This window comes from Prionailurus viverrinus, chromosome B4, assembly GCF_022837055.1.
Source record: "Prionailurus viverrinus isolate Anna chromosome B4, UM_Priviv_1.0, whole genome shotgun sequence".
NCBI lineage: Eukaryota > Metazoa > Chordata > Mammalia > Carnivora > Felidae > Prionailurus > Prionailurus viverrinus.
In genome coordinates this window covers 10,462,091-10,483,138 of record NC_062567.1, presented here as the reverse complement: position 1 = coordinate 10,483,138, position 21,048 = coordinate 10,462,091, and the positions used below count along the sequence as shown (strand labels likewise).

Here is a 21,048-nt window from a genome sequence, read left to right as displayed (position 1 = left end):
AAAGTAAATAAATAAACTTTAAAAAAAAAAAAAGAGAGAGAGACAAATTGCTGTCAAATTAGGTGTGGGCAAGAGAATTATATAAAACGAGCAAAGTAGTAAAAATCAAGAAGGCTTCTTTACTCAGATTGCTTTGCAATTCTCTCCACATTCTTGCTCCCATTTGAAGAAACAAATGGGAAATTGTGTAGTTAATGCATTGTAAGCATGATTTGTGTGAGAAAGAAAACAAGAGAATTCCAATTAGAAAGGCTTACATTTAAAAGGAATCCTTGACCGTACAATCACGTCAATGAGTGAAGAAATGCCCCGTAGTTATGTTTACACTAAATTAAGTGTGTAAGGCAAAGATGACTTTTTTAAGAATTCCCTGTGCTGATCAACTGACCGTCTATCCGAACCAATAGCCAATAAGAGGATTCCTAGTGTACAGATCCTTTAACATACTTCTTATGTGCTGGATCCTTCCAGAAGCTTCCTCTGACTCTCCTCTCCAATCTGGATTCAAAATCCCTCATCCTGGCTCCCAGCTGTTTGTCCATCACAGCATTTTATTGCTTCATAACTGGTTTGCTTAGTTGTCTATCTCTTCCCCTGGACCATGAGCTTGCTGAGGGCAGTGACCTCATTTGTAATATTCTACATATTTTAATTTGGTATTATTAAAATATTCTCATGTTAATATTCTCTGGAAACACTGCATGGCCCCCGTGTGGATGCACAAATGTTCGTTGAAATGCATGTTGAAAGACAGACTTCATTACTGGTGTTTATGAAATAACCAAGATTTGAAAAACCAGGTATTACTTACTGAAAAAATTATGTGGGTATAAGGGGGTTGTTTCTCCTGTATTTAAGATGTGTTATGTAATGAGCAAAGAGAAACTACCTGGGGATCACAGAGCAACTTGAATATACTTCATTGTCAGTGTATGTTGTCTTGACACATCTCCTCTCAACTGCAAGGTATTTTGGTATGTATTTTTTTCACCCTGCAGGATTCTTCTTCCTCTTTCTTTTAGCTCCCCATGTGCTATATTATTTCCAGCAGCTAACAAGCAAGCTGCCGAACAGGGCTGGTGCCACCCCATATCAGCTGGGAAAACCTCAAAGAATCTGAATCCTTCCATTTCAAATATTGTTTATTCTCCTTCTGTCTTCCCCAACTTCAAATCAACATATGCTTCTAGTCTGGGAATCCGGGGGAGGTCTCAAGGCTCTGTATCTGTTTCCTTTAATAGACCTGTAGCATGATTAAGCTAAGCATTAGCTTCCTTTTTTGTCCTTTACATTCTTTAATTCTTTGGTCTTAACTCTTTAATCAAATGTCTTGCTTTAATTTCCCCTTGCCCTGCGGCATTTGGCTTATGTCTAGCCACAAAATGTTCCATTTTGTGTACGTTTTAAAAAGTGGCCAGCAAGAGGAAATATTTCATCCAAAGTGAGCATTACAGTTTGAACGCTGAAGAGCTTGGAACCAAATAGTCTGCGGTAGGAGTCAGTCACAGACACCGATGACACAGGAACAGTTTAACAGAAAAATTGTACAATGAATCTTTGTAATACAAGCAACAGTTTAAGGTGTGCTTTCAAAGCATAGAAGGGAGGAATGGATCCTATTCTTCTCATCTGCCTCAGGCATGCCCCTTCCCTTGGCGTCCCCTGAAAGCAATTGCAAATTGAAAAAACAGAGAACCTAAGAAATAAAACTCTCTGTATTACAAATGACATTATTAGCTGCATCACACATCCCAAAGGATTCTCAGAAACAGCTACTGGAACCAATATGAGAGCTTATCAAGTTCATAGGAAACAAGGAAATCAACTTGTGTATTTCTGTACACTAGCAACTAGTAATTGACAACTGAAACTTAAAAAAAATTTTTTTTTATGTTTTATTTATTTGAGAGAGAGAGAGTGAACGGGGGAAGGGCAGAGAGAGAGGGAGACACAGAATCTGAAACAGGCTCCAGTCTCTGAGCTGTCAGCACAGAGCCTGATGTCGGGCTCATACTTACAGACCATGAGATCATGACCTGAACCGACGTCAGAAGCTTAACCAACTGAGCCACCCAGGTGCCCAGAAAACTGAAACTTTTAAGAAGATATCATTTATAATGGCATCGAAAGCATGAAATACTTAGGAATAACTTTAACAAAATACGTGCACATTTTATGCACCAAAGAATATAAAAATTGATGAACAAAATCTAAAAAGACCAAAATAAATGGGGAGATATACCATGTTTATGGATTATAAGACTAAATATTGTGATGTCAGCTCTCTTCAAATTGATCTATAGATTTAATACAATCTCAATTAAAATCTCTGCAAATTAAAAAAAAATCAACATGTTGATCCTGAAATGTATATGGAAGGGATGCCTGGGTAACTCAGTCGGTTAAGCATCTGACTTCAGCTCAGGTCATGATCTCACGGTTCATGGGTTCGAGCCCCGCGTCGGGCTCTGTGCGGACAGCTCAGAGCCTGGAGCCTGCTTCAGATTCTGTGCTTTCCTTTTTCTCTGCCCCTCTCCCACTCACGCTCTGTCTGTCTCTCTCTCTCAAAAATAAATAAACATTAAAAAAAAAATCTTAAAATGTATATGGAAGAGCAAATGACCTAGCATAACCAAAATAATTTTGTGGAAAAACAAATTTGAATGACTCACACTGATTTTAAGACTTACTGTAAAGGCAAGGCAAATAAAATAAAATTAATGGGAGATACATAGACACGTAGTATAGAACAGAAATTCCAGAGATAGACCTGAACTTATACAGTCCATTGATTTCCCACAAATCTACCCAGGAAATTCAACGTATGAAAAATGGTCTTTTCAAAAACGAAGCTGAAACAATTGAACATCCCTATGCCAAAAAAAAACCCCACAAAAGCCCAAACAACAAGCTCACCCTTACCTACCACCACATGCAAAAATAGATCATTGACCTAAATGTAAAAACAAAAACTATAAAATTTCTACAAGAAAACATAAGAGAAACTCTTTGGGACCTTGGCTTGGGCAAAGTCTTTTTCACCTAGGACACAGAAAATACAAGCCGTAAAAGAAAATAAGTGAGTGAATATGACATCACACTTCAAGTTTTTACTTCTCTGGAAGACACTGTTACAAAAATAAAAAAGAACAGTTACGTACAGGGAGAAAATACTTGCAAGACATACAATTAATAAGGGATTTAAACAGTCTTACATCTTCATCACTAAGAAAACACACAACCAGTAAAAACAGGATAGAAGATTTGAACAGATGCTCCACTAAAGAAAATATATGGAGGGCAAGAAAGCACATGAAAAGATGTTTGACATTATAAGCCATTGGGGACATGAAAATTAAAAACACTTGAGCTATCCCTACACACCTGTTAGAATGGTTAAGATAAAAAACACTGACAACACCAAGTGCTGACGGAGTGTAGAATGACCAAAATCCTCATGCAGTGCTGGTGGGAATGTAAATTCAGGTGCTTTGGAAAACAGTTGGCAGCTCCTATCAAGCAAAACACACACTTACCGTGTGTATTAACTTCCTAGGCTGCTGTAATAAAGGATCACTAACTGGGTGGCTTAAAACGACAGAAATTTATCACGTGACAGACACTGCTGGCAGCTGCAACGGTGAAATCAGGGCGTCAGGAGAGCCGAGCCCCCTCCGAAATTTGTAGGGGAGTATCCTTCCTTGTATCTTCTAGACTATCAGAGATTTAGAAAACCTACACGTTGAACAGCAGTGAGACCCCCAGCACTGGCTCCTGTGTGCACCTCAGGCTGTTTCTTTGGCATTTACCTGAATGTTCCTTCCTATTTCTGCAGACAGCCCTTCTGGGACATGGCTGTGTTCTGTGCTCCCTACCAGGACGACTTTCTCTCGGTTTTCATCCGTCTTGCTCTGGCCTTATCCTTCTGCTGTTGTCTGCATTCAAATATAGATAAACGACTTTCATGTCTCCTGTCTATTGTGAAATTATGATACATCAAGCTTCACAGGATAGAATGCACAATTTTATGTTAAATCATATTTGACATGGGCCTTTTTTTTTTTTAAGACTCTGTTTCCTGGGGGCGCCTGGGTGGTTCAGTTGGTTAAGCATCTGACTCTTGATTTCAGCTCAGGTCATGATTTCATGGTTGTGAGATTGAACCCCATGTCCACCTTCACGCTGAGTGTGGAGCCTGCTTGGGATTCTCTCTCTCGCTTTCTCTCTCTCTCTCCCTACCCCTTCCCCACTCTCTCTCTCTCAAAATAAATAAATAAAACATTAAAAAAAAAAAAAAAAAGACTGTGTCTCCTGAATAGCATGGCTCCTTTCTGAATAAGCCCAGGGCTCTCTCTCACTTTCCATTCCAAGGTTCAGAGTCCTGTGTCGTGGGGCTCCTGTGTCGTGGGCTCCACCCACGACGTGGGTGTCAGTTAAGTGTCCTACTTCGGCTCAGGTCATGATCTCAAAGTGTGTGGGTTTGAGCCCCTTTTCCGGCTCTCTGCTGTCAGCAAGGAGCCCTCTTGGGACCCTTGTCTCCCTCCTCTCTGCCCCTCCCACACTTGTGCTCTGTCTTGCTCTCTCAAAAATAAACTTTAATTAAAAAAAAAAAAAAAGTCCTGTGTCTTCCTTAGGGGTTGAAACTAGAGAGGGCCCAGCCTTCAGGTGCAACCCCCCTGTCTTTACAGATACCCTTCTCTTAATGCTCAGCAACTGCTGAGAAGGAACCTAACAGGAATCACACACATGCCTCAACAGGAAGGTTTGTTTCCTGAGGCTTTCATCCATAGTGAAAACCAGGGATTGACCTTCAAACAACATCTTAAAATATCCTATGCCTTTCTCCTGCCAATTTCCTTTTCCTCATCCCCTCTCTATTTTCTCTTCCTCCCTCCTGCCCCCCTCTTGTTCCGGGTCAGCTCTTCCTTCTTCTCATTTCCTTTTCTCTATCCTTCCTTCCCCCCTCACTTCTCTTCCTCCTCCTGCTCACTGACCATCTTGTGTTTGCTTTGTATTTTCTATTTTCCCCACTCTATTTAATTTTTTTTACTGTTTATTTTTGAGAGAGAGAGAGAGAGAGAGAGAGAGAGAGAGAGAGAGTACAAGTGGGGGAGGGACAGAGAGAGGGGGAGACACAGAATCCGAAGCAGGTTCCAGGCTCTGAGCCGTCAGCACAGAGCCCAACACCGGGCTCCAACTAATGGGGAGTGAGATCATGACCTGAGCTGAAGTCAGATGCTTAACCGATTGAGCCACCCATGCTCCCCTCCCCAGTTTATTTAAACTGATTGTGATGAGGGACTCAAGCGTATTTTTCATCAGTGCTGTTCTTGTTTACTGAAGTTTGGTGTTCTCCAATAAGCAGCAGAAAATCTCCACAAACCTGCCCACAGTATACTCACGGGACCCTTCTACTTTTTATAGCAGGCAGACCTAGGCGAGGAACAATACCCTTTATCAGCTTCTTGGTCAGGTTCCAGCTGATGCATATTCATATTTCCTAGCTCATTAGTAGTCCCCTGGGCTTACTCTGTGTCATCAGGAGAGCACTGAGAATAGTGGGAATCTCAATGAAGACAATGCCCCTTGTCTCTTTATTGGCCTTGATATTTTTTGAAGCACAAGTTTCCAATTGCTCCACAGAACCGCTAATCAGATCCTTCTCTTATATATAAAACTGAGTCTTAAGAACAGTTATTCTAGCAAACATGCAGTGTGCCCTAAGTTCAGCTTTATCAAAATTCCCAGTAAAGACACCCAGTTCTGCCTTCCATAAACAGATTGCAATCATTTATTTTTTTAAATAATGTCTCTAAGGACCTTTGAATAACACAGGAGGGAAATACCTAACATCCTTTAGAAAGGTTTAAAATAATGATTATAAAAATATTTGAAGAGGGCATCTGGGTGGTGCAGTTGGCTAAGAATCCAACCTCTGCTCAGGTCATGATCTCACGCTTTGTGGGTTGAGCCCCGTGTCAGGCTCTGTGCTGACAGCTCAGAGCCTGGAGCCTGCTTTGGATTCTGTGTCTCCCTCTCTTTCAGCCCCTTCCCTGCTTGTGCTCTCTCTCTTTCTCAAAAATAAATACACATCAAAAATTTTTTTAAAAAATATTTGAAAAAGTAAGATGTTAAGAAAAGTTTTTTTTGTGACCATTTTATATAATTGGGAAGTGATCTAATAATACTTTATCATAATGATTTTTTAATATAATTCAACAAAAATCTATAGCTCCACTTATGGTGCTAAGCCCCAAGGGGGTGAAAACGCTGCCTGCCCTCAAGATTCATGAGAGAATTAGGGGAAAAAAGATATGCACAAAAAATATCATGTACAACAGATAACACGTTTGTTAGCTTCCTGAGGGTAGATACTGTGCCTTCCATTTAACTTATTCTCCTCCCAAATCTAGCTCAGTCCTTTACACACAGAGATACTTAATAAGTGTGTTAGAGATACTAAGTGTTATACAAAGGAAATAAAAGGGCGCCTGGGTGACTCAGCACTTAAGTGTCCCACTTCAGATTCTGTGCCTTCCTCTCTCTCTGCCCCTCCCCTGCTCACACTCTGTCTCTCTCTCTCTCTCTCTCAAAAATAAACATTAAAAAACTTAAAAAAATAAACATTAAAAAATAATAAAGTAAATAGAAAGGAAATAAAGGAAGCAATTAATCTGGGTTACAAAAGTTAGGGAAGGACTCATAGAAATAGGACTTGAGCTGAAACTTAGTATATGGGTAAAAATCAGCTCTATTAAAGGGAGAGCCACAGCATTCCTGCCAGAGAAAACAGCACGAAGGAGATTCAGAGGTGGGAGTGTGTATGTTGAGCAGGTAAAAGGCAAATCAGCTGGAGCAGAGCGTTGCGCCGGGGTTTAATGTTTAGAAGGCCAATAAAGATAATCACTAATCCTCTAGATACAGGATCATTCCCATCAGCTTAGAAAAAGCATGCCAAGGATTACACACAGGCCTTGATATGCCATTAATTTCTTCCATCTTTAATTTCTTTTTTTTTTTTTACGTGTATTTAGTTTTGAGAAACAAAGCGTGAGCCGGGGAGAGGCAGAGAGAGAAGGAGACAAAGAATTGGAAGCAGGCTCCAGGCTCTGAGCAAGAGGTCAGCACAGAGCCTGATGCGGGGCTCAGAACCCACGAACTGTGAGATCATGACCCGAGCTGAAGTCGGATGCTCAACCGACCGAGCCACCCAGGTGCCCCAATTTCTTCCATTTTTAAAACAAAACGACCCGTTCATGCTCTGTCTCTCTCTGTCCCAAAAATAAATAAACGTGAAAAAAAAAATTTTAAAACAAAACGAGGGGCGCCTGGGTGGCGCAGTCGGTTAAGCGTCCGACGTCAGCCAGGTCACGATCTCACGGTCCGTGAGTTCGAGCCCCGCATCGGGCTCTGGGCTGATGGCTCGGAGCCTGGAGCCTGTTTCCGATTCTGTGTCTCCCTCTCTCTCTGCCCCTCCCCCGTTCATGCTCTGTCTCTCTCTGTCCCAAAAAAATAAATAAACGTTGAAAAAAAAAAATTTAAAACAAAACGAAACAGAACCTTTCTTGGCTCTATAATCCCCTCCCTAAAAAAAAAAAAAAAAAAAAAAAAAAAGTCGCCAGCTGCCTCCAATTATCCCGCCCTTGACTCTCTCTTGAAGTCACCACGGTAAGGCTTCTGTGCCCACAGCTCCACCAGTGACACTTGGGTGGGCAAATCCACCCGTCAGGCCCCAGCTCCCACCTCCCCGGACCCGGACTTGCCCGCGGTGTTTGACACAGGCGACCACTCTTTCCTCCTCGGATCCCGGCCTCACCTATCATCCATACTCTCCTGGTTTCCATTCTCTCAACGGCCATTCCTTCTCAAGGTGCTTCTCATTCTCTTGTGCTTGTTTCCACATATCTCCCTGACCCCAAAATGTGGGGGTGGCCCAGACCTCAGTCATTCCCTGGGTGATAGATGCAGTCTCGCCTTCAGTATCATGTGCCCGCTGATGACTTTTAAATGTATAGCTCTGGCCTCACCCTTCTCTCGGCTAGCAACTCCTCTCCAACCACTGGCTTCATACCTTTGGCTCACTGAGGGCACCTCAGATTCAGCACACCCCGAACTGAACTCCCGATATCCTCTCCCGAAGTGGTTCTTCTCAGAGCCTCCCCTTCTCGGAAAAAGGGATTCCATTCGCTCAGGTCTTCAGGCTGAAAACTTGGAAATCACCCTTGACTCTTTTTCCCCCTCCCGTTTTCCACATCTAATCCATTAGCAAATCCTGTCGGCTCCACCTTCAAAAGAAGTATAATGTGGCCACTTCTCATTATGCTGATTCAAAGCACCACCTTTTCCTTCCTGGATTAATTCAAAAGCCTTCTTCTTCTTCTTTTTTTTTTTAATTTAATGTTTATTTATTTTAGAGAGAGAGAGAGCGAGAGGCAGGGGCAGAAAGAGAGAGGGAGACACAGAATCTGCAACAGGATCCAGGCTCTGAGCTGTCAGCACAGAGCCCAACATGGGGCTCAAGGGGGGCTCGAACTCGGGAACAGCGGGATCATGACCTGAGCCACCCAGCCTCCCAGTACACAAGCCTTCTAAGTGTTCTTCCACCTTTGCTCCCCTGCAGTCTGTTTTCAACCCAGCAGCCTGGTGAGCCCTTTAAAGTGTGCATCAGAACAGGTCTGTCTTCTCCACACCTGCCAGTGGCTTCCCAGCTTGCTCAGAGAAAAGGCCAGGCTCTTCTTGCCACAGCCCACAGGGCCTTATACCATCTGTTCTGCTTTCCTCTGCACCTCTCCTTCCTCATCATCTATCATCCCTCCTGGCTCTGGCTCTCCAGCCACACTGGCCTCCTGCCGCGCCTGGAATTTGCTCCGTGGGCGCCTCAAGACCTCTGCACTTACCAGTCTAGCTGCCCAGAGGGCCTGTCCTCCAGAAGCCTGCACAAGGAACCCCCTCACGTCCTTCAGGTATTTGCTCAAATGGCATTGTCTCAGAGACGCCTTCCTTGCCATCCTGCTTAAAATGACACAGTCCTACCGCCACTTTTCATCCGTGTCTCAGCTTTATTAGGTGTTTCTCTAACATAGCAATAATGAATGCTATCTGACATACTATATGCTTTTCTGGTTTTTTTTTTTCCTTTTTCTCTTCCTTCCTTCCTCCTTTCTCCCTTTCCTGCTTGATTCCCTCTTTTAGAATATACACCCCATAATCGTAGCGATATTTTATGCTTTGTTCACTATTGTATTCTCAGGGAGTAGAATAGTACCTGGGACAAAGAACATGCTTGAGAAATATTTGTTAAATAAATGAGTAAATTAGGGCACCTGGGTGGCTCAGTTGGTTAAGGGTCCGACTTCGGCTCAGGTCATGCATGATCTCACGGTTTGTGGGTTCGAGCCCCACGTTAGGCTCTGTGTTGACACTCAGAGCCTGGAGCCTGCTTCGGATTCTGCGTCTCCCTCTGTCTCTGCCTCTCCTGCACTCGCACTCTATCTGTCTCTCAAAAATAAGTAAACATTAAAAAAAAGTAAAAATATAAATGAATAAATCACCACTTCACGAATGAGGAACCTGAATCTTAGGGAAGTGGATAACTTGGCCAAGTTCACTCAGCTGGGGGAACAGGGGATACACAACACATAATCAAATCTGTTGGACTGTGGACCTAATCACTGTAATATTTGGCTCTCTGTAGGCAAACCAAGTATCTTTATCTTACACAAAGTGCGGCACTGTTCTCCAAGGCATTTTGTATTATCTTATTTGATGACTTCTCTATGATTGTGAAAAAATCTGATTTTTTCCCATTGTTGGGACTGTCAACTTGTTCAAAAGTAAATAAGGACAATAGAAGAAAATATTCATTCCAAATCCACATGATTATCGATTACTAAAGGTTTTATTTTGTGATTCAGTTTTATTTTGCTTGGATAGGAAAAATCAGGAATTGAATTAAATTTGTTATCCAAAGTAGTAAAATAGATCAAAAAAACTTCACGAAAGAAGAAATATTCAGAATTCTTCATGATCTAGCTCATCTATTTTCATCCTAAACATACAAAGAAAAGAGCTAATTCAGAAACCATTAGCTAGACATGTTTTGATAATTGTTTATAAGTAAGAATATTAGAGACCCAGCTCCTTCTAAACCCTTAAGAAGCTACTATTTCTGAGGATGTGTGGAGTTCTTCTCTCATTTCTGACCAGTAACTATAATTCATGGGAGAATTCATTATTCTATAAGAGTGAATTTCCCCTGCCTTTATAGATTCAGCTCAGCTGAATTTGTTAGCCTTGTCTTTCAGGACAACTGGTTAGGGAAAAATAAAACCATTTCTTTTTTAAAAATAAAAACTGTATATATTTAAGGTGTATAACATGCTGATTGGTATACATATACATAATGAAATGATTACTACAGTCAAACCAATTAATTCATCTCTTGACGTAGTTAAACCATTTGTGTGTGTGTTTGTGTGTGTGTGTGTGTGTGTGATGAAAGCATCTGAAATCTATTATCTTAGCAAATTCCGAGTATTCAGTAAAGTATTATTAACTATAGTCATCATGTTGTACATCAGATGTCTAGACTTACTTGTCCTATATAACTGCAATTTTGTACCCTTTGACTAACACCTCCCCTCTCTCCCTACTTCCCCACCTCTGGTAACCATGGTTTTACTCTCTGCTTCTAGGTATTTGACTTTTTTAGATTCCACATATAAGTGAGACCACCCAGTTCTTTTCTTTCTGTGTCTGTCCTATTTCACTTAGCAAAATGACCTTCAGGTTCATCCATGTTGTTACAAATGGCAGGATGGTCTTCTGTTTCACAGCTGAGTAATATTCCTTTACCCGTTCATTTGTTGATGGACACTTAAGTTGTTTCCACATCTTGGATATTGTGAGTAATGCTGCAATGAATGTGGAATACATGTATCTCTTCAAGGTACTGAATCCATTTCCTTCGGATATATACCCAGAAGAGGGGTTGCTGGATCGTATGGTAGCTCTATTTTTGAGAGAGCCATTTCTTTTTTTTTTTAAACTTTTTTTTTTCAACGTTTATTTATTTTGGGGACAGCGAGAGACAGAGCATGAATGGGGGAGGGGCAGAGAGAGGGAGACACAGAATCGGAAACAGGCTCCAGGCTCTGAGCCATCAGCCCAGAGCCCGACGCGGAGCTCGAACTCACGGACCGCGAGATCGTGACCTGGCTGAAGTCGGACGCTTAACCGACTGCGCCACCCAGGCGCCCCGAGAGAGCCATTTCTTAAAGAAAGCAGTAGCTTTGAATTTTAGTAAAATAAAAGCCAGTGGTCTGGATCCGAGGGTGGAAGCCTTGTGTACTTTGTTGTACTGTGTTAGTCTGGTGGATGTGGCCTGCTGGAGCTATGACTTGGGAGGCAGTGTTCACTGTGTGGGGCGGGTAGAAGGACCGCATTGTGGGTGTCCACTCAGTGAGTGTGACGTATCTATAGTCTGGGCAGAATTTGATAGAAATGAAGAGGAAAATGGGGATTTGAGAGAAATAATAGGGAAAGCAGTGGCTTGGTTTTGTGACCTACAGGGAGGTGGGGCCTGAGAGAGGAAATGAAGACTATCTGGAAGTCTGTGGGTTCAAGACCATCAGGGGTCCTCTTGGTAAGGGGACAGGCATATGGTAAGTAGAGAAGTTAGCAGTGAAAAGAGGAGTTTTGCTTTTCATTATTCCCATTGATAAACTGTCAAAGAGATTAATGATATTTCTAACCAAGCTAAGAATTGTCATTAGCAAATAATTTTTTATTTTATTTTTATTTAAAAAAATTTTTTTTTCAACGTTTATTTATTTTTGGGACAGAGAGAGACAGAGCATGAACGGGGGAGGGGCAGAGAGAGAGGGAGACACAGAATCGGAAACAGGCTCCAGGCTCCGAGCCATCAGCCCAGAGCCCGACGTGGGGCTCGAACTCACGGACCGCGAGATCGTGACCTGGCTGAAGTCGGACGCTTAATCGACTGCGCCACCCAGGCGCCCCTAGCAAATAATTTTTTAAGTTTATTAATTTACTTGGTGGGGGGGAGGGGCAGAGAGAGAAGGAGAGAGAGAGAATCCTAAGCAGGCTCTGGGCTGTCAGTGTAGAACCCAACATGGGGCTCCGTCTCAGGATTGTGAGATTATGGCCTGAGCCAAAATTAGAGTGGGATGCTCAGGTGACTGAGCCACCCAGCTGCCCCAGCAAATAATTCTTAAAATCAATTTCCATAGTACTAGATTCCTCCCATTCTGTGAGAAATCTAATTGCTAATTCAATTCATTGGAAGTTTATGGGACCCTCCAAGTTTCCTATGTAATCCTGAGTTGGTTGTATTTTCGCAGGGATGTTTCTGTATCATCTGAATTTTCAAATGAAGTTGCTCATAGCGTTTCTGCATTTACTTTTTAGCCTTTGCGTATCAATAGTTATGTGTCCGTTTTCATTCCTAATATATTTTTTACTTGTTTTCTGGGTGTCTGTCTCTCATCACTTTGGACGGAGGTTTGTCAATTGTATTGGTCTTTCAGAAAAAAAGATAGTTTCTTACATTTCTGCAGAGTCTTTCTTTTATCCTTTTAAGTATTTGTTTATGCTCTCATGCAGGCAATGGCAGATGCCATAAGCAGTTGTTGTAGAGAGAAATGAGCTGGGGAGGTAAAATGCATGTCAAAGTTCTGTTTCCTGCCATGTGTCTCAGCTGTTGACTTGCAAAAGGCTGGTCACTGGGGCAAGTTGGAATCAGGACAGGCCAGGTTGTCCCGAGCTATGAGGGTGGCTATCTGAGGTGAACAGGCAGCATTACAAAACACTTCCAGGAACTGCCTTCAGCTGTCGGACAAGGGCTCTTGTCCTTTTGTTATTCATTCTTCCTTTCTTTTTCCTTATACAGTTTAGCTATTTATCAACATTATCCAGTGAGCATTAACATTAGTTAGAATTGTAGTTCATGCTAAATTTTGGTGGAACAACTTAAAGAATGTTATCACCCGAAGAGCATTTTTTAAAGCCCAGGAATCCTTAGCATTTCTAATGTGTGGTGATACGATTCTCTAAACAGAGTTAATAAGCAAACTTTCTCTGTCAAGATTTAACATTAGCTGCAGTTTGGACTTTAGTTGTCAACTCAAAGTGGACGGAGCAGTCTTCCTATCCAGCCAAGCCTGGACAGCAACAGAAACACCATTAATGGTATAAATTCTATAGAAGAAACATGCACCTCTGTCTATATGTATATAAAAGTGCCATAATTTTTTCCAAGTTTTTATTTAAATTCTAGTTAGTTAACATTTAGTGTAATATTCGTTTCAGGTGTAGAATTTAGTGATTCAACACTTAACATACAACACCCGGTGCTCATCACGACAAGTGTCCTCCTTAATCCCCATCACCTTTTAAAAATTTTTTTTTAACGTTTATTTATTTTTGAGACAGAGAGAGACAGAGCATGAACGGGGGAGGGGCAGAGAGAGAGGGAGACACAGAATCAGAAACAGGCTCCAGGCTCTGAGCCATCAGCCCAGCCCAGAGGCTGAGCCATCAGCCCACTCACGGACCGCGAGATCGTGACCTGAGCTGAAGTCAGACGCTTAACCGACTGCGCCACCCAGGCGCCCCCCCCCATCACCTTTTTAAGCTACCCCCCTGCCTACCTCCCCTTTGGTAGCCATCAGTTTACCTAAGATATAGGTAGATATAGATATGGATATAGATTGCTATACCATCACTAACCATCAAAGCCAGAGGAAACAGCCTCTGGTGAGTTGAATATCTCATCCGAGGTCACAAAACTAGTTGGTAACAGAGCCATGATTGAAATCGTTTCTGTCCAACTTAGTCTTTATTCCATTACTCCATGAACTTTATGCATCGCCTAAAAGGTAGACGAGAATAAGGGTGCCTGGGTGGCTCAGTGGGTGAAGCTTCAGACTCTTAATTTTGGTTCACGTTATGATCTCACAGTTGTGGACTTTGTGTTGGACGTGGAGCCTGGTTAAGATTCTCTGATACTTTCTCTCCCTTTACCTCTGCCCCTCCCCACTTGTGCTCTCTGTCTTGTGCTCTCTCTCTCTCTCTCTCTCTCTCTCTCTCAAAAAAAAGGTAGATAAGAATATATAAGTGGCATTTAACTAGTTATTACCAATGCAAGAGTTTTAAGGAATACTTTCTGCTAAAAGAAATGTATGTATCTGGAATGCATATTAGAAAGAAGAAAAGAAAGTTGGAGCAAAATGTAGAATATTCTCAGTGAACTGGCTCTTTATTTTACATGTTAGTTATTTGAATTGGGAGACATATAGGAATTATCTTCATTGTGCTCAAACATGAAGTTGTTTGTTTACTTATTAATATCTACTACCAAAATGTCTTAATATTTTTGGCAGGATGAGGGTTTGAGGGTTTTCCTCCCTCTTGCTTTTTAGAGATTTTTGTTTTACTATACAGGAAGACTCTCAGGAAATCCTCTTTCCTGGTGTTGGATTCATGTGAAGAGAAAGACATAAAACTCAGATCTTTGCACCATTCAGGAGTTGTTGATGTGGCTAACAGCTGTTTCTCTTGATTCTGATGTGATATTTAGTTATAGCTTTCTAATCACTATTTTATAGTCCCTTTGATTTTAAAATTGTCAATAACAAAGAGCAAGTGTTTTGTAAAAGCCAAATTAAGTATTTTAAGGCAACACATATATTAAAGATTTTGAAATTAAAACTTAAACTTTAAGCTCCCTAGAAATGGCAGAGGGTTCAGTTTCAATAGGAATTGTGGCTCTGTTGTAGAGTTTGTAAAATGCTTTGCAGTGGATGACTCTTAAAGGGGAGAATATTCATTTTTATTGTTGGTGCCATTAGTATATTTAATAAAGTGGTTCCACTTTTTTTGCTCACAAATGCTCATGCAAAGAAGCTATTTCAATGTAACAGCTCATGATGTTGCTTATAGCACATACTTTTTGATTTGGATGTATCATTCTGATCCTTTCTAGATGCTCCTCATTTTAAAAGGTACACACACCGAGGTACTGCTGTGAAGGGACTTTGCAGAGGTGAAGAAGTTCTCAAATCTGTTGACCTTAAGATAGGGAGGTGATCTGGGTAGGGCCTGGCGCAATCACACTAGCCCTGTAAATCTGAGTCTAGAGGCAGAGATGGAAGGAGAGGGAGGTGGAGGGAGGCACAGAGAGGAAGCCTGAGAAGGATTTGATGTGCTGTTGCTGACTTGATAATGGAGAGGGCCACATGGGGAGGTATGTGGGCAGCCTTCAGAATCTGAGAGTGGCTGGTAATTGACAGCCAACAGGAAGCGGGGACCTTAATCTTACAGACTGGACAAACCGGACAAAGAAGGAACTGAATTCTGCCAATGAGACCTTTGGGCTCCAGATGAGATGAGCCATGGGCTCTGCCAAGTTCTTGATTTGGCTTTGGGGGACCTTGAGCAGAGAACCCAGCCCGGCCATGCCTGAACTAAAGCAAAGATGAGCTGGTATGTGGGTATTGTTTTATGTTATTAAGTCTATGGTAATTGGTTTTGCAGCAATAGATAACTAATACACTGATTTGGAATTGGGTCAAGCTTAGCTTCTTTAGAGACCTAACGCCATTTTTCCTTCTAATCTCATTCTTATTTGAAAGCAAAGACAAATAAGCAAAACTGAAGTATTTACTTTGATCTATCGGTTCAGTACATGAGGCCAGTACCAATTATAGAATCTGTTGTTGTGGGCTTTATGTTCAACTTCCAAGTGGCTTTTGCCTGTTTATAAATAAGAATGATTTCCCTTGAGACTACCGCTCTCAGCTGTCGCAGCTACCCTCCACTATGTGGTTCCTCAACTCTGATTCGAGGGAAGATTATTTGCAGGGATGACCGCCATGATTCCTCCTGTCCTAGGATCCCGGTACTTAGGTCCCTTTGTAATGTGACCACTGCTTTTACTACCTAGGGGTGGAGTCTGTTTCTCTGAACCTCATATTGGGGCTGGCTCTGTGTTGTTTTCAAATGATAGGATGTCACAGAATGACCTGGCTGCTAGACCTCCTGCTAGGCCGCTCCTGGGGCCTTATGGCTTCCTCTTTCACCCCCACTGGACACAGCTGACCTGTGAGGAAGTCCCAGCCATCCCCCCGAGAGGCTATGTACAGGGCATCTGAGGTACCCAAGCAGACAGCTCCAGTCAACATCTGGACTTTGAGGCCACCCACAACAAGCTGGTCTCTGGCAAATGCATGACAGAGCCTCGCTGAGACTGAATGGAGCAGAAACGAGCTAATCCCAAAATAGTGGATTTAGTAAATTGATGTCCTTTCTTTCTTTTTTTTTAATTAAAAAATTGTTTTAATGTTTATTTATTTTTGAGAGAGAGACGGCATGATCAGGGGAGGGACAGAGAAAGAGGGAGACACAGAATTCGAAGCAGGCTCCAGGTTCTGAGCTGTTAGCATAGAGCCTGACATGGGGTTTGAACTCTCCGACCGTGAGATCATGACCTGAGCCAAAGTCAGATGCTTAACTGACTGTGCCACCAGGTGCCCCTTAATTTTTTTTTTAATTTTATTTTTATTTTTGAGAGAGAGAGAGAGAGAGGGAGAGAGAACACGGGCAGGGGAATGACATAGAGAGAGACACCAAATCTGAAGCAGGGTTCAGGCTCCAAGCTGTCAGCACAGAGCCCAACACAGGGCTCAAACCAGGAACAGTGAGATCATAACCTGAGCCACAGTCTGATACTTCACTGAGCCACCCAGGCGCCCCAGTGTCCTTTCTTTTAATGACGTTGACTCAAGAAGTTCAAAGAAAACATTTGATCTCCTCTTACTGTTTTTGTTTAAATTATGTTTCCTGACACAAGGGTAGGGTGATGGCTAAGAACCTGTGGACATTTATACCCCGGACTATGGAATGAGCTACATATTCCCATTCCTCTCAGAGGGCAGGGGAAATGCCATGTAGTTACTTACCACATCCAGACACTCTTCTCACTGTGTTGGCATGATACAAGTGTCCCAGGCTGCTTTAAGGGGACATTACGGACTCACTGGTGGGTTAGTGCTTTTCCCAGGTTAGAATCTAGAATTTAAAGCATGCTCCTTGTATTAGTTCACTCAGGATGCCATAAATAGTGCCTTCTTTTTTAAAAAAAAATTTAATGTTTATTTTTGAGAGAGAGAAAGAGATATTGAGAGAGTGAGAGAGAGAGAGAGAGAGAGAGAGCGCATAATCAGGGGAGGGGCAGAAAGAGAATGAGACACAGAATCCGAAGCAGGCTCCAGGCTCTGAGCTGTCAGCACAGAGCCCAGCTCTGGGCCTAACTCATGAACCTTGAGATCATGACCTGACCTGAAGTTGGACCCTTAACCGACTGAGCCACCCAGGGGCCCCCATAATGGTGGCTTCTTAAACAACAGACATGGGGGCAGGGCTGGTTTCTGGTGAGGTCTCTCCCTGGCATGCACATGGCTGTTTTTCAGCTGTGTCCTCACATGACCTCTTCTCTGCATGTTTTAGAGAGAGAGAAAACTCTGGTGTCTCTTCCTCTTAAAAGGTCCACCAGTCCTACCAAATTAGGTCCCCACCTTTATGACCTAATTTAACCTTAATTACTTCCCTAAAGGCCTTATTTCCAGATACAGTCATATTGAGGGTTAGTGTTTCAACATAGGAATTTAGGGGGGACATAATTCAGTTCCTAACACTTCTTATATGCCAGATAGTATGTTAAGGATGAGGGGTAAAGATACATGTATATATCAAGCACAAACTCTGCTCAAGGAAGACACATATTTACAATATAGTGCAATAATTACCAGACTATGCAAGGTGACAGATTCTTTCCTCTATTCTTGTGTTCACAGAGCAGGGCCATTCAGCAAATACAGCATTCTGGCTGAGCTAAGCCCTGGGCATTTGGGGGATGTAGGAGGTCAAGGTGATATCAAGAAGTATACTGCCCTATGGGGTACTGTAGCAAGGAGCTTAGACTTGATTATGTAGTAGGAATTGGGCACTTGTTAAAGGGTTTAAATTTGAACAGATTTGTATTGGGAAAGTTCACTGGGAAGCAGTTTGGAGGGAAAAAGTGTGTGTAATTGGAGGCTGGGGACAGTTGGGAGAGAGACCACTGCCAGGGTATGGTTACACACCCCAAAGGCAGTTGTGGCAGGGCGGGTAGGATGGGGAGGATCCCTGTAGGATTCCCAGGACTTGGGGTTGGCTCCCTTGTGAGGAGTGAATAGAGAATCTAGTCTGGATCCCCAGTTCTGGTTTGGTGACTGGTGGACCCATTGTTAATTACAGAAACAACACAATCCAAGGACAGGGAGAAAAGAAAGACTCAGAGGAAACACTATGGATAAAGTTCACACAGCCTCTTACTCTCTAAATCCTGTGGTAGGTGATTCCACCCCTCAGTGGGCTTCAGGGACCTAAGGATGGCCAGGCCCTTAAAGGGCTGGCTTTAGAGCATCTTTGGAGTAATTGCTTACTGAAATCCATAATTGATATGACTGTTCTGTATGATCATGACCCACGCTCTTTAGTCTGAAAAACTTCCCAATAAATAAAACCTTATGCGTCTGTTGCCAAGAAAATTAAAAAGCTTTTGATTTAAAATCCATCAACCTGTCCTTGTTTGCTACTCTCAATTTCTTAGTTTTGTACCTGTTGTGATTCAGGCACATGGTAATCTGAGAGTCTTAGGGTTGGGCAGAGAAGCAATTTGCTGTAAAAAACGAAAATCAGAGAAGGAAAAAAAAAAGCTGAAACAAACCTTTCCTCCTTGTGCACAAATCAGATCTCCAATTACTCTTTGATGGGTGGGGACAGGGAAGGAATCTAGGTAAATTTCCAGGTCACCGGGTTTCAAGTCCTGGTTTGACAGTAAATTTATACAATTAAGCCTGCTTCCTCCCTGATTTCTTCTGTGACATATTTGTAGGATTTCAATAGGGACAGTCTCGCTAAACCTCACAAGCGTGGAGTGAAGACAGAGGCCAGACACCCACGAGCCGAGAGCCGAGTAGTTCAGGGGAGAGACCGAGACAGAGAGAGGTGGGGGAGAGAGAGATCTTTAATTGTGGGCTCCGGGAACGTGCTCCCGCCACCTTCGATTTCCCATTTCTCTCTCTCATCTGGTGACACTTAGTTTTTTTTCTCCCAACATTCCTTCTCCTCTTTCCAAGTTTCTGAAGCCAATCAAACTAGAACAACAGAAGGAAAACCTCCCGGAACCAAATCCCCAGACTTTCTCCGAGCTCCCCGCCTGGCGTGGCGCACTCCCCTCCGGCCGCCGCGGTCCCAAGCGCGGAGCCCGCAGCCAGCGCGGCGGGGCGGGGTCTGGGCGGGGCTTCCGCAGTCGCGCCCCGCCCCCGCCCCGCCCCGCCGCTTAATTCGGAGCCGCGGGGCCGCGGGGTGTGAAAGAGCCGCCCAGCGCTGGACTGGCCGCCGTTGCCGCCGTCGTCAGAGCCGCCGCCCGCGCCGCCTCGGGGCCGCTCTGAGCTGCCGGGTCGCTGGGCGCCGCCGCGGCCGCCCGGAGCGAGCGCCGGGGAGGGAGCCGCGCGCCTTTGTGAGCGCGCCGAGGTAGGTTCGTCTCCCGCACTTACTTTGCACACAAAGACTGGGAGCTCGGGGGAGGCGGGTGCGCTCCGGGGAGACTGCGCGGCCGCCCGCCCTTCCCCGACCCCCGGCCCGGGGGACCCCAGGGCGGAAAGGGCCGCCGGCTTTCCCTCCCCGCGGCCGGCCGTGAGAGCGGCGCGCGCTGTGGGGCGGGGGTCCGTGCGTGCGCGAGAGGACGACGCGCAGGGCGGTGGGCGTGCGGGGAGCCCCGGTCGCCCCGCGCGGTGCTCGGTGAGGGCCTGGGGTGCAGGGCTGGGGCGTGGCAGGGCCCGGTGCCGTGCCCCCCCGCCCGAGGGGTGCTGGGGGAGGCGGGGGGCGCCGCGAGGAAGGGGAGCCCAGGCGGCCGCTCGGCTCGGCTTATTGTTGCCTCCTCGGCCCTGAAAATGGAGAGACCCTGCCTGGAGCGGGATGCGCTGCCCACCGGGTGCGCCGCGCGCGGCCAGATGCCGAGCCCTCGGCGCCCGGTTGCCCCTCGCTGCGCGGGCGCGCTCGGGGTGGCCGGAGCGGGCTCCGGGGCCCGAGCGAGCCTGTGCCTGGGCAGACAAAGGAGGGGCCGAGGGGGGTGGGGGTTGCCCCGTTGCTTTAAAGGTGACTGTCGCACTGTTTCCAAACAGTCTGCAAGTAACTTTTCCATTTTTGACTCCTTTCCGTTGCTACTCATCCAGTAAACCCGGTATGTATCTTGGGCGGCGTCTGCACCCATGAAGTCCTAGAAATTTGGTTCCCATAGTATCTCGCTAAGCATCTTCGGGTGCCTCGGGGATCGCATGGATATGTGTGGCCAAGTTTTGACACGCTCTGTAGGGGATGGTAAGAGCCACTTCTGAAATATGAAGAGGAATCCTGTTGAGGGTATAAATTGCAGATCTTACTCTGAGCGGCAAGATACCATACCCTTCCTTCCTCAGAAAGACTTAAGTCAGTGACGGTAGAGCAAAGTTCTGTGATTTGAGTATGATATTAAAGGGAAATACAGAAAAACGGGATGCTTGTTAGACTTTACATTCTTTAACCTGAGGATTTCTCACCAACGGGGGTGTTCGTTTTCTCCCCTGGCCACGTTGCCCTGGCCATGACTTTGGAGATCTTAGTTATCCAAGTTGCTTTAAGTTGAAATAGTATCTGGGATGGCTGTCTGGAGATTTCTTAGTAGTTTCAAGTTGAAAACTTTCAAGTATAGAATTATGTATGTTTATTATAAAATTGAAAAAAAAAACCAACAGAAAAGAAGGTCACTTATGTCTACTGTCCAAACACACCCTGAGGATGAAGGCATTTTAGCTTGATTTATGGCTTGGCAGCCATGGTGTGTGTGTGTGTGTGTGTGTGTGTGTGTGTGTGTGTGTGTGAGAGAGAGAGAGAGAGAGAGAGAGAGAGAGAGAATAAATGAGTTACTGATTCTTAATCTTTACCAGT

At 44.1% G+C, this 21,048-nt stretch overlaps 1 protein-coding gene across 2 annotated transcripts in view; it reads left to right on the top strand.

The window, feature by feature from the left end:
• FAM107B (family with sequence similarity 107 member B) overlaps nucleotides 1-21,048 on the top strand; it is a 234,029-nt gene that overhangs the window by 135,068 nt on the left and 77,913 nt on the right. The window contains exon 1 of one of the 2 annotated variants that reach the window (XM_047865344.1): nucleotides 19,447-19,596. The exons of the other annotated variant lie outside the window; for it this stretch is intronic. The gene's annotated coding sequence lies outside the window, so the exon portion shown is untranslated. Of the gene's footprint in view, nucleotides 1-19,446; nucleotides 19,597-21,048 lie in introns of those variants that run through there. 2 annotated transcript variants of the gene reach the window in all.